Source organism: Parasteatoda tepidariorum, chromosome X2 (genome assembly GCF_043381705.1).
Source record: "Parasteatoda tepidariorum isolate YZ-2023 chromosome X2, CAS_Ptep_4.0, whole genome shotgun sequence".
Classification (NCBI taxonomy): Eukaryota; Metazoa; Arthropoda; class Arachnida; order Araneae; family Theridiidae; genus Parasteatoda; species Parasteatoda tepidariorum.
In genome coordinates this window covers 39,160,399-39,174,735 of record NC_092215.1, presented here as the reverse complement: position 1 = coordinate 39,174,735, position 14,337 = coordinate 39,160,399, and the positions used below count along the sequence as shown (strand labels likewise).

At 30.9% G+C, this 14,337-nt stretch overlaps 1 long non-coding RNA gene across 1 annotated transcript in view; it reads right to left on the bottom strand.

Annotated features, from left to right (window-relative positions):
- The window catches only part of LOC139427294 (uncharacterized), a 25,276-nt gene extending 11,734 nt beyond the window's left edge, over positions 1-13,542 (bottom strand). The window contains exons 1-2 of the long non-coding RNA XR_011638413.1: positions 13,289-13,542; positions 9,858-10,033 (exon numbers count right to left, since the gene is read on the bottom strand). This is a non-coding gene — a long non-coding RNA (uncharacterized lncRNA). The remainder of the gene's footprint in view (positions 1-9,857; positions 10,034-13,288) is intronic.
- Positions 13,543-14,337: the final 795 nt, after the last annotated feature.

Genomic DNA, 14,337 nt, shown 5'->3' with positions numbered 1-14,337 from the left:
GCTCTCCATCGTAGTTCTTCAGGCAAATGATGCCTAGAGGTCATTATTACGAATTGGCTATCTCAGATTTTCAATGTCGCAATCACAGTAAAATTTGTGTGCTTTCTCTCAAACTTGGACTTTTATGCTCCAGGCAGATGACGTAAGCCGAGTGCAGCGCCACTAATTTGCATATTGCAATTTTACTCAGCTACTCTTAGTGGACAACATATGCAAATTTTGCACGGTTTGGCTTACTTTTGAAAGAGTTATCGCTATTTTTGTGATTTTTCCTTAATTTATGATAACCAGTGTAATAAACTACCACTTGAAAATATTTATTAGCTGTGCTTATGTTAGCTCTTTGCTCCAACAATAAATGATAAATCGGCCTGTCTAATTCAGGGGATCTAGCCTGATGTATAATGTCTGAATTGAGTAATAAGATCTCTGCAACAGCTACTAACAATGTTGTAACATGTTTCATTCTTTTAGCAAGAAGCAAACTTTTACATCATAATCAGAAACGGTATCTAATATTGTCTTGACTCAATAGTAAGTTCTCTACAACAGTTATTAATAAAGGTGTTGGAGGTTTTGAAATTTTGCCTCCTTGAAAAAGCGTTAATTGTGATTCATAAACTTTGTTTTTACATAACAAGCGATGAAAAGAAATTAAATATTATAATACAGGGAATAATAACAAAGTCGTAAACTGTATCACACAGACCATGATATTCTGAAAAAATTAAATTGTCTTAAAGGTTTGCTATTAAAAAAGCTGAATAAGTGACAACTATACATGTTACTATGTGTAGCCAAGATGAAAATTTAAGCATATAGATTGCGGTGAAAAAATAAATGACACCACGCAGATCTTGAATTGCGCGTTATTGGTGAGCATATATAGAAAAATAAATTCCAATAAGAAGTAAACCTAACCAGAGCCTGATTTCTGTGTAAGCTTATATACATTGTTTTAAAATTAATAGTAAATGCAGGAAAATTATTTTTTGAGAACAGGTATTTAATATTCACATATTAGCTGCTATTTACTTTCATAAATTAGGCATAAGAAATGGTTTTATTTAAATAAAATCTGGTTCTCGGATTTTTATTAACTGTGTTAGTCACTGGTATATAAATTCTCTTAGCATTAGAGAAATCGAAAAGTAACTTCCTCACCGATTTTCATTTTATAAAAGCAAGATCCTCATACTTTGAGATAACTTCACCCCCCCCCTGTCATTACCAAACTCTAAAGAACTTTTAATCATATTAATTCAAATACGAAAAAGAAACTACAAAAAAAATCATTGATTTTTTTTTAATATTCAAATATTCGCTGCTAATTACTATCCTAAATTAGGCGCAAGAAATAGTTTTATTTCTAAAAATACTGACTCTTAAGTTTTTATAATTTGTGTCAGTCTCAGGTACATACAAAATTCCACAACATTAGAGAAATCAAAAAGTAACTTCCTCTCTGATTTTCTTTTTAAAAAGGCAAAGTCCTGAATCTTAGGAATAACTTCAACCCCTGTGTAACCAAACTCTGGAGAAATCGGAAACATACTAATTCAAATACGAAAAATAAACCTCAAAAAAAATCATACAGAGTTTAAATAGTGGATAAATAGAAATATAAAAAGCTATTTAGGAGCATTTATATAGCAAAGCTACAAGATAAACTTTTCTGAAATCAGCAATAACAAATAAAATTTTTTAAACAGACTCAAGTTAAGCTAATTTTGGAACTTTTTTTAGGACGACAAAAATGTTTCCAAACAGTATTTTGTTTCGTAAAAAAGGAAATGAACTCATCGTTAGAAAGGAAATGTAAAGACTTATATAAAGCAGAGAGGAATATAAAGGTTTCTTTTGTTGAAGGAAATTGCCTTGACATTTGAATTTGATGCCATGCTAAGGGAGGGGATTAAATCGTTCCGATTTCAACTTTTTTAAAATGTAAAACTCTAGAATAGAATAAAATATATTTAATTCAAATTTTAATGGAAACGTAAAGTAATCGAGTTTTCCAAAATTTGAATCAACCGAAACATTATTTTATTTTTAATCTCAAATAAGTAGGGGACTTTCAAATTCATAGAATTTGGTCAAAAAGTGGGAGATATATATATATTTTTTAAATTTTTGTAATCAAGCATCTAAACATCTTTTAAAAATAAACTTTTTAAATTCTTTTGAAAAGGGTTTTAACACTAGGTTTATGGGACACGTCATTTTGACGGATTTCGACTTTTGAAAGGAAAATTATAAAACCCGTTTCAATTTTTATTTTATCTCTGGTAATGACTTTTAACCATTGATCGAAGTAAATATATATTAAATGCTATTTACCTCAAAAGCATTGAAATATTGAAATTCTCTATCTGGTATACCTATTTCTACTGATATACGTCAATTTGACGCGATCATAATTTAGATAAAAGTTTAAGTAAACAAGCAATTATAACATCAATAATAAATAGGAATGTACCGACAATACTTCGATTCGTTATCTCAAATAAAACAAGTGATAAACAACTGTTGCCGATAAGAAATAATAGAAAGAACAAACGCAGAATGTCAATTGATGTCAGAGTGTCAGATTTTGAAGGTTTCAGTTGCTTAGTTCGAGTATTGAAACATAAAATACTAGAATATTTCATAAATATATATCTCATATCTTCATTTTTTTTCTTATAGTATACATATACATTGGTTTCTAAGTGCAGAGATGCCAACTGCTCCGGACACGCGAAAATTATTAAAAAAATGGTAAATAACAACAAAGTAAATTTTGAAATATGAAGTGGTGAATTATATAGGCCTACGAATTATTTAGAAATAGTGGTGGATAAAAATCTACTAAATTAAATTTATTAAATTAAGAATCACAATTCTTTCATACGTCAAATTGACGTGTGTCCGTAGAGATAGGTATATAAGAAACGTCCGTAATCCTAGTCTTAAACAAAATATACCTGTCGACAGTGATAACAGTTGCTTCACATTCTAAAAAAGGTTTAATAGGGTTTTTGTGTGGATAGGGTTAGGTTTAGTAGGGTTAACAAGTTGAGCCAACGCCTCCTATAACTGAAAGAATCCACACGGTTTTTTATAGGTAGTCCGATCAGACAACTGTGAAGGATATCCACTTTCCGAACGAGTCATTTAATACAAAATTTAGTTAAAATAAGAAAGTGGTAGCAAATATATGACTAAAAATTTGTTTTATTTATGAATATTATTGGTTTGAATTACTCACTTGTCAACCACTACAGATTTAATTCTCAAATATATATGATAAATTTCTCTCAATTACTCTTATAATAGGTTTTGGGTTCATGCGCACAACTGGTTCACTTTTTAAACAGTCTGCGCGGACTACTTATATAAGACCGTGCGGAGGCTTTTTGTTGTAGGAGGAAATGGTTGAGCGCCACGCAAATTTTACATGACTTGCCTTTCCTGCCACGGTAAATAACTACAAACTAAATTTGCAAATATTAGACGGATTTTGCCATTTTTTTAGATGGTTTATCATGATTTATCTGACAAAAGAGGCGAATTATATAAGCCTACGAATTGTTTGAAAATAGTGGTGGATAAATATCAACTAAATTGAATTTATTAAACCAAGAATCACTATAATTAAGTAAATCTTGAATACATTTTATGCAATTCCATAGAAGAGTGGAAATTTCATAGTTCTATATCATGTTATACGCTTTCAGCCAGCTGTTTTTCGTGGCCTATGAGAAAGGTCAGTGTCAGCAAGCGGTGGCAAACTCAGCCTAAATGTAATTTCAGTGTCAGCCACCGGTGGCTGACGTGGCCTAAATGGAAAGTCCAGTCTCAGCCACCGATGACTGACGCGGTGCTCAACCATCACCTCCTGCATCAAGAAGCCTCCACACGGTCTTTCATAAGTAGTCCGCGCAGGCTGCATAAAAAGCGAACCAGTTGTGCGCATGTACCCAAAACCTTTTATTAAAGTAATTGAGAGAAATTTATCTTATATATTTGAGAATTTAATCTGTAGTGGTTGACAAGTGAATAAGGCAAGCCAATAATATTCATAAATAAAATAAATTTTTAGTCATATATTTGCTACCACTTTGTTTTTGTAACTATATTCTGTAGTAAATGACTCGTTCGGAAAGTAGATTTCCTTCACAGTGGTCTGATCGGACTACCCATAAGAAACCGTGTGGCGGCTTTCAGTTATAGGAGGCGTTGGCTCAACGTGTTAAACACAAACTTATGCGAGATTTTGGTTTATTCTGAAAATACGAAAGTTCTGAAAGTTCTCGAGACGCGAAATTTTTTTTTATAAATATTTTACGATGAACACCAACGTTTTATTTAATTTCTTCATCAGAGTATTCTATTTAATAAAATGAACTGTATCTGACAGTTTTCCAAAGAATAAGCTATCATTTTTGACAACTGGCTAATATGTACTAGGGACTACAGACTGAGAAAAAAAATTGTAGCTTAGGTTTCTCAATGTTGATTTAAAATGTTTAAATTTAGGTACAACTTGAGTAACAGAATTCTTAAGCTTTGCAATTATATTTATATTGCAATTAATAATATAAGCAATTTATATTTCCTTCAAATTAAGTATTTTTGGTATTCAGAAATAAATTAACACGTTTACGCCGGGAAAAGTGAAAATACTGGTACGGGAAAAGAGAAAATTCTGGTAGAAGAACTATTTCAATATTAGATAATATTCGGGAGGAGTTAATCTATTCTCAACAATAACAATTCACTGTAAGGAAATTTATCACATCGAAGAAGCAATTCAATATAAAAGTTGCATCCATTAAAAACAATTAGTAGTTATGGATTTTTATTATTCCCGGAAAAAAACTAAGAAAGAAATATATTGTTCCCAGTTTTTACTCCGGTGCGCTGCCAAGATGAGACAATCTAGCGTGACCCACCGGTGGGTCACCCAGGCGTGAACGTGTTAAAACATGCATATTTTTCGCATTTTTCGCTACAGTTTCAAACCTCTTCTTGATCGTGACAACCCTGATAACTGGATTATGTGCACTCGTAACTTACTAGTTTGCAGGTAGAAGAGTGCCCGATCTTGGTGCTTTTGTGCTAGATTATGTAATCGGTGTGTTCATAACGCTTTATAAAAAAGGGTTAATCTAAATAATGACATTATTTTATATTTATATTTAGAATTTTTAATGAAAATAAGGACTATTTTCAGAAAAAGACTCTGGTCTCTAAAGTGTCAATAGAAAAAAAAATTCTAAGATAAAGTTTCTCATTAAAGCCCAATTTAATTACGTTGCAATAACGTGGAAAGGGCTAGTGCAAAAAGATTCATAGTGTTACGAACATCAGTAGATCCTGAATAGTAGCTGAAAGTCCATATATATCAAGACGGAAAGGAGTAAAATCTGGTAACAAATAAATTTCCTTTTTGGCTTTTCTCGGGAATAGTAAAATATCCATAACTACCAAATTTTTTTAACGGATACAATTTATATATGGAAGTGCTTCTTCCCTGTGAAACAATTAATAGCAATGAATTGATTATTATTATTATTACTCTTTCCGGAAATTATCTATCATTGAAATAGTTCTATAAGTAATTTCTCTTTTCCGTCCAACTTTCAGGCCTGAAACTTGTTCTCTTTCGCAAGCTTGCCAACTTATCCTTACCTGCCAACTTTTACGCATTTGGCGTAAAATTTTTTTTTCATATTTAAAGTGGTAGTAAATATATACTATTTTTTCATTTATAAACTTAATTTTTAAATGATTTTGATCACCCATATTCTTAAAAAAACTAAGCACAAATATTAATATGCGTTACTATCATGGCTGTCAGCTTAATTTGTGTCAAATACAGAGTACTTTTTTGCTTAAAATTGAAAATTTAATTCCATTTTAATATCACTGGGAAAAATGATAATGGAAGGGATTAAAAGTTGGCAGGTCTGCAATACGCTTTTTGCAAAAGATTTTATAGATTAGTAGGCATTTAAAAACCGAACCTCTAAAAATTTTTGATAAATTAACCAACCTTTTGAAAACCTCACCACGAAAATATTGGAACAAAGTGACTTTGCATATGAGCTTTTAAATCATTTAAACTTTGTGGTGTGAAAAACAAGCTTAAATGATTGAAAAATAATACGTTTAACACGTTCACGCCGGGAAAAGTGAAAATACTGGTACGGGGAAAGAGAAAATATTGGTAGAAGAACTATTTCAATATTAGATAATATTCGGGAGGAGTTAATATATTCTCAACAATTACAATTCACTGTAAGGAAATTTATCACGGCGAAGAAGCAATTCAATATAAAAATTGCATCCGTTAAAAACAATTGGTAGTTATGGATTTTTATTATTCCCGAAAATAAACTAAAAAACGAAATTTATTGTTACCAGTTTTTACTCCGGTGCGCTGCCAAGATGAGACAATCAAGCGTGACCCACCGGTGAGTCACCCCGGCGTGAACGTGTTAAAAAAACCATTGGAATAATTTTTTGAAAAAAGAGTAGAAAGTAGGCAGCTTTGATTTTGTAGCGAATATTTTCTAACGGTTTTGTATTTGTGATTTTGGATTTAGAAAGCTTGAGATTTAAAGCTATTTTTACCAACACTACGTATAAATACTTCAAATGTTCATACAAAACACCGCTATGCTACATCATTGACAAGACTGCCAACTTACCACGCTTTTTGAGAAAATTATTCTTGTGGTTGCGAAGTATATGCAAAGATGCCAATTTCCGCTTCGTAAAAAAATATTTTCGAGTGGTAACGAAACTCAAGTTATTTTTAGTTGAATATTTATCATTTTAAGTCATTTTTCCTCCATTTCGTATGAAAAATTTAAAGTATCATATAAAGCAATTATCTAAAGTGTAGGAATACTTATCCATATTCCACCAGTTTTATTATTTAATTCATCAGAAAATTATTTAAAATTTAGCATGCGGAGCAGTTGGCATCCCTGTAGATGATTCCTAGTTTAAAAAATTTTGATTCAAAATTATTTTTTCACACGTCAGCATGTGTTATTCATCAGTTCATATATAATGGAACTATGTTCCAGCTCTCTCAGGGGAACAACAACAATATTGAAAACTCTATCAAGCGCTCAACCACGCTGACCATCAACCTGCACCCAAAACTAAAGCCACACATAGTTTAAAGCGCTGCTTCATTTTATTTTCATTATTATTATTTATTCAAGCAAGGCGCTTGAATCCCCTTGACAGCTACCACATCGCCTGCTGATCTCAACGAACTTATACAACGATAAATAATACACGATGGATGGGATAGGGGAGACTGCGCGGCCCAGGCACCCAGCTCGTAAAACAAGATTAGATCAGCTCTCTCAGGGGGGGGGGACTTTTAAATAGTGCAACTTTTTTAATCTCTTAAACGAAACCGTTTTTAAGCAACCACTTTGAAAAATGTTACGATAAGGCAAATAGCTACATAGCGACTTTGCATACAATGACCACAATTCTCTTGCATTTCCTTCACTAAATTTTTGCATGTAATTTTCTGTCCCGCAAAGAGTGACAACTTAATTTATTTGTACCAACGGCTCAGAAAGTTGTATAATTAGCTCAATTTAACTCATTTGAGCCGTGGTGCCTCAGGGGATAGAACGGTCGCCTCCCAATCAGATGACTTAATTTCAAATTCCTGCAATGACTGGTCAATAAGAATTCCCCACGTGGCTCATACCGACCACAGTGCAAACGTAAAGCATCCTCAGTGGTAGAAGAATCTTGGATTAGAGTACCCTTGCCGTTCAGCTACACGTAGGACGTTTTCATGGTTTTGCTCTCCATTTAACCTTTTCGGGACGGGCTAGTGATAAGTGTATTCGTACGGAATCAGAATCAGGATAGTAAAAAATAAAAAGCGGTAGTTTAAGTTTGGGCATAGCTGATTTGACAGACATAATTTTGCTTTCACTTTAAATCTAACGCATCCAATCCTTGTGCGTTAAAAAATATCTATACATTTTTAATTCGAACAAAGTAGTGGTTAATTAAATAAAGCAAACTATCATTACCCTGTCCACAAATAAACAGCGATAAATAGAGTTGAGCTACCAGTTTTATCGTGTTTACCATGATCATCGACTACCTGAGAATGCATATATGACTCACCCGTCTCGAAGAGGTTAACACAAATGTGGATAGGTTCCATCAAAATGTCGTCCACAAAGGCTTCTTCCAAAACTTGATTTAAGAGTTCCCTCGTCTTCGGGATTAGGTTCAAAACCATGGAGTTGAACATTGGTAGTTTTAAAGTAAAAATTGGGTCCCCTGATCAACGACGGTTGAAAAATGAAATAAAATTTAAATTAGGGGTCTCTAAGCATTGTTTGGAGCGTGTATTATATTATTATTCAATTGTCTTGTATCAAAAACTCTTAATGGTTGCGTCTTTTTTTTATACCCCGTTAAAAAGACCTATTGTACAAATAGTTAAATAAGCTTTGAAAGAGGACTTGATGAGATAGTTTAAATTTTAAGATGAACAAACAGAAAAAAGTAATTACATTTATTAGTTAAATATTGTATATTAAAATAATAATTTCCGACTTTTAATGCTGGGAAGAACATCCATAATAATCATATTTAATAAATTGTAGCATTCTAAAAAAAAATACTAAAAAATGTTTTTAAAACTTTATAAGGAGTCTAAGTTCACAAACTATTTAAAACTTGCAACAGACTCCTTACTTTTCCAAAGTTCTCAAGTCCAAAAGGGGTGGTCTCTAAACGAGCGAAGGAAATATGAACGCTTTTACGGCTTAAGGCGATATGAAAAATTATGTCTTCTTAACTTTTAATAGTGCAAGCCTTTACCCATTAGCGATCTAACTAGGCTGAGACTTATGTCTTAAAATTCCAAGGAAGATGAAGACATCAGATTTCTCTATGTTGCTGGAGAAAAAAGTACTTTCAAAGCTTCACTTCATTTTCATTTATATTTTTCTATCGCGCTTTAAATACATATTTTAGCTCGAGCCTCCAAAAATATTTATATAGAAGAGATAAAGTACGTGTTTAGGTTGATTTTCACTCTTGGTTGTTTATCTAGGAAGAAGGTTTATTAGAATGGCAGTCATCAACATAAACTTCCATTTAGTATTTTTAAAAAAAAAACAAAAATAAGTTAAATTGAATGCAGAAAATGCTGAAATATGAACGACAACATAGAATATGGCTGAGCTGGAATGTAAAAAAGAACTGATTTCAGAATTAAGTTCAGTTTAATATTCGTAAATTAAAAAAAGACATATCGAATGTGATAATTGTTGCTGTTGTCTTACGCTACATGCCACAGATAAGCCTATTTTTAGGGCAGAGCGATACGCTTCTCCTTGTTTTCCAGTGGTGCCCTCTATAGCCAAGAATTAGACTTTTGCCACACGCATACGTAGTAGTCTGTTTTGCAGGAAGGATACATTTACACACCAGACATCCATCTGCAGATCGTAATTTTGAACTGAACCAGAGAAGTGTGATTATTAAAATATGCAATAAGCTTTTTCATTAATAATATAATACCTAAAGAACGAGTTTCGGTTGATTTTCACTCTTGGTAGTTTATTTAGGGAGAAGGTTTATTAGAATGGCAGTCATCAACATAAACTTCCATTTAGTATTTTTTTTAAAGAAACAAAAATAAATAAATGAAATTAAATTGAATGCAGAAAATGCTAAAATAGAACGAAAACATAGAATATGGCTGAGCTGGAATGTAAAAAAGAACTGATTACAGAAATTAGTTAAGTTTAATATTCGTTAATTAAAAAAAGATATATCGAATGTGATAATTGTTGCTGTTGTCTTACGCTACATGCCACAGATAAGCCTATTTTCAGGGCAGAGAGATACGCTTCTCCTTGTTTTCCAGTGGCGCCATCTATAGCCAAGAATTAGACTCGTGCCACACGCATACGTAGTGACCTGTTTTGCAGGAAGAATACATTTACACATCATCCATCCATCTGCAAATCGTAATTTCGACCTGAACCAGAGAAGTGTGTTTATTAAAATATGCAATAAGCTTTTTCATTAATAATATAATAACTCCTATAGTTAAAAACAAAGATTAAAAATAGCCTAAAGTTGCAATTAATGCAAAAATAAAAAAGTTACTTTCCACCAAACAATTCTTGTTTTGTAGTTTAATAATTTACAAAGTGTTTTGTCATGCCACTTTACATAAAAGTGTAATATAGCTTTGTCGATCTGCCAAAATTTACAGAGAAATTTCGAGTGATAAATAACAGAAATATTTCATTTGTCTATACTAACCACCTTCATTCTATATATATATATATTGATTTTCACATGAAATTTCTAAATTTGTCTGAAATTTTTAAAATTTTTCTCTATGAAAAAACCATGGTTCAAGAAGAACCATGGTTGGCAAGAGCTACACCCTTTTCTGGGCAATATTTTTAAAGGTGGTAGAGAATTTAATAGACAAGTTCGGGGAATTTAGTTTTATTTTGACAATACTTTATAAATCCTAGCACGAGTAAAATGGCGCTTCGCATTTAAATTTAAACTCTATTTGTAACCAGTGTTATCTAGTTTTTCTAAATCAAATTTCAAAAATAAATAAATAAATAAATAAAAGTTATCAATACTTAGAATTTTGATATGCTTACCTGGTATGCTTAATTTGATATATGCTTAATTTTGATATGCTTAATTTTGATATACTACTTTGATATATAATCACAATTGATAAACTATCACTTTAGAATATATATTTGCTGTCCGGAGAAAGTTGGCATCTCTGTATATTTTATTCTTGAATAAATATGTGTAATAGCTTACAGCCCTATGTTAATAATTAAACATCAATAAAACGATTTCTTTTTCTTAGCTTTCACATTGTTAGTTTCAATTCTCGATTATATTCGAGTGTGAAAAGTTATAGCAACATAAAATAAAACGCAGCTCGAATTATCTCGAGTGTGCACAGTTTGGTCTGCTTATCACACTCGAATTAACTAGAGAGCACAAGTTACGATGTTAATGTAACAAAAATTGTCTTTTTATATTAACTATAGATTGGCAAGTCTAGACATTTAAAAATACTACTTTATAATTATATAAAAGTCATTTCGTCGGGAAAAAATAGTGAAACTTATGTACTAAAATTAAATTAGGGTTCCCAGCACGGGGCTTGAAAATTTTAAAAAGTGGTAACAAAAATAAAACATATGTCTATATTTTAATTTCAGTGTAACAACCACTGAAAATGTTTTCCAAAGAAAGAATGAAAATCCCGCTTGTTAAACCACTTAACAAAGGGCCGTAATGGTCTAAGACGTCCAGTTCCACTACAACGAACGAACAAACCACTATTTCAAACGATAAAGTGGTTTATTAAAATAATAAATATATCCTAGCATTAACCTAAATTTACTACTGCTACTCAAATCTTTCAAGGACCATGAGATTCCTGTAAACTTCAGCTAAGCTCGTATGTCTTACAAAACAAATTTATTATGAAAATTCAAAACATAAAAAAGAATAATCTTTCTTTTTTAATGTTTTCTTCCAAATTTGAATAGCTATGATATTTAAAGCCGTATTAATTGCGTTTTTAGTACATTATCAATATTATATAGCTTTCACAACTATTTTCACGACATTAATTTATTTCCTCATTTTCCTATGACTTGAAAAAATTATCTGAATAGGTAATTTCATACTCACAATTTTTCTAATCAAATATATGCTATATTTGTGCATCGAATATATGCTCATAAATACATATCACCTAGCAATCAGAATTCTAATCAACTATCACAATCTAAAATAATTATTTCAATTCAAACATTCCCGAAAAAAAGCAAAATAAATATCAAACAATTACTAAACAAAGTATTTATTCAGATGTTCTTTTAGTACATTATCAATATTATATAGCTTTTACAACTATTTTCACGAAATTAATTTGTTTCCTCATTCTCCCAATAACTTGATAAAATTATCTGAATAGTTAAATTCATACTCACAATTTTTCTAATCAAATATATGCTATATTTGTGCATCGAATATATGCTCATAAATACATATCACATAGTAATCTGAATTCTAATCAACTATCACAATCTGAAATAATTATTTCCATTCAAACATTCCCGAAGAAACGCAAAATAAATATCAAACAATTGCTAAACAAGGTATTTATTCAGATTTTTTTCAGCACATTATCAATATTATATAGCTTTTACAACTATTTTCACGACATTAATTTATTTCCTCATTCTCCGATGACTTGATAAAATTATCTAAATAGTTAAATTCATACTCACAATTTATCTAATCGAATATATGCTATATTTGTTCATCGAATATGTGCTCATAAATACGTATCACCTAGTAATCAGAATTCTAATCAACTATCACAATCAAAAATAATTATTTAAATTCAAACATTCCCGAAGAAACGCAAAATAAATATCAAACAATTACTAAACAAGGTATTTATTCAGATGTTTTTTTAGTACATTATCAATATTATATAGCTTTTACAACTATTTTCACGACATTAATTTATTTCCTCATTACCCGATGACTTGATAAAATCATCTGAATAGTCAAATTCATACTCACAATTTATCTAATCGAATATATGCTATATTTGTGCATCGAATATATGTTCATAAATACATATCACCTAGTAATCAGAATTCTAATCAACTGTCACAATCTGAAATAATTATAAAATATTTATTTCAATTCAAACATTCCCGAAGAACCGCAAAATAAATATCAAACAATTACTAAACAAGGTATTTATTCAGATGTTTTTTTAGTACATTATCAATATTATATAGCTTTTACAACTATTTTCAAGACATTAATTTATTTCCTCATTACCCGATGATTTGATAAAATTATCTGAATAGTCAAATTCATACTCACAATTTATCTAATCGAATATATGCTATATTTGTTCATCGAATATAGGCTCATACATATCACCTAGTAATCAGAATTCTAATCAACTATCACAATCTAAAATAATTATTTCAATTCAAACATTCCCGAAGAAACGCAAAATAAATATCAAACAATTACTAAACAAGGTATTTATTCAGATCTAAAATTTTCCCTCAAGCGTTGTTTACGTTTTACTTTGGAGAAAAGAACTCCCCTGTCTCCCCCCCCCCGTCAAAAACTGCGAAGTTGTAAGACTGCTCGTTGTGCTCCCATTTGATTTTTCAAAAAGAGTTGGAAAGAATAAATTGCTCACCATCTGAGAAAGTAGAAGGGCTAGAGGGAAAGGTCCCGGATGTAGGAGAACACGAAAGATGGAAGTAGAACGTTGAAGAAAATCAATAGATACCAGGCTTCAATTCGCCAACTTTGCCTTTTTCCCCCCTTTCACTTTTTATACTCCCATAGAACTCGTTGACTAACCACGTAGCACATCCATTTCACTGGATTAAAATTTACCCTATGTCCCTTTCAGACTAGAAATTTTCTTTTTCAACTTCAGTAACCCCAGTTGGGGGGTAACTTTATCTGGAAACTCGACAAATGAAAGCGACGATAATGATTATTTGTAGAGAGATACGTATCTTGAGTAAAGAAAACTTATTCTTCATTGTTTCGAGTTTTCAAGAAGAGTTAGAGTATGATAACAAATCAATAGATTTTCTATGAAGAAAGAAGTGAAGTTACAAATTTTTGGGAGTTTTCTTTCCTAAGAGTATTTAGGGTCAATATTATTTTATTGATGGAGAACTCTCTTTGTTTTATTATTTTTAAAATCGTGCTTGCTAATGAATAAGCAACATGGATTAAATTAGATTTTTTTTTAATCTAATACTATATTGTAATAAAAAGAAACCTTTATTTTTAAATCCCATGACATACATAATTAGGTAGTTTTTTTATGTGTATGATTTTTTACTTCTTTTTTTTTATTCTAACTATTTGTAGCAAAGTAAGCTTTACTTTGATACATACAAGAATGTTGTAATGCTTGTTCTTGAATGTTGATACATACAAGAATGCTGTAACAAGAAAAAATTGATTTTTGAATCCATGAAATGATAAGATTTATATAGTGACAGAGATACAATGAAATATAATCAAAAAATGTAAAGATTTAAAAATCAAATTCCTTTTTTCTCTAACTTTTTGAAAAAGTTATCATATGATTACTATGCTACAATAAGAAAGAACTGATTTTTAAATCCGTGGAAAGACAGGATTTATATTCAATGAAATATAATCATGGAATGATAGGATTTAAGAATCAATTTATTTTTTTTGTGTCCGATTATTTTGAAAAAG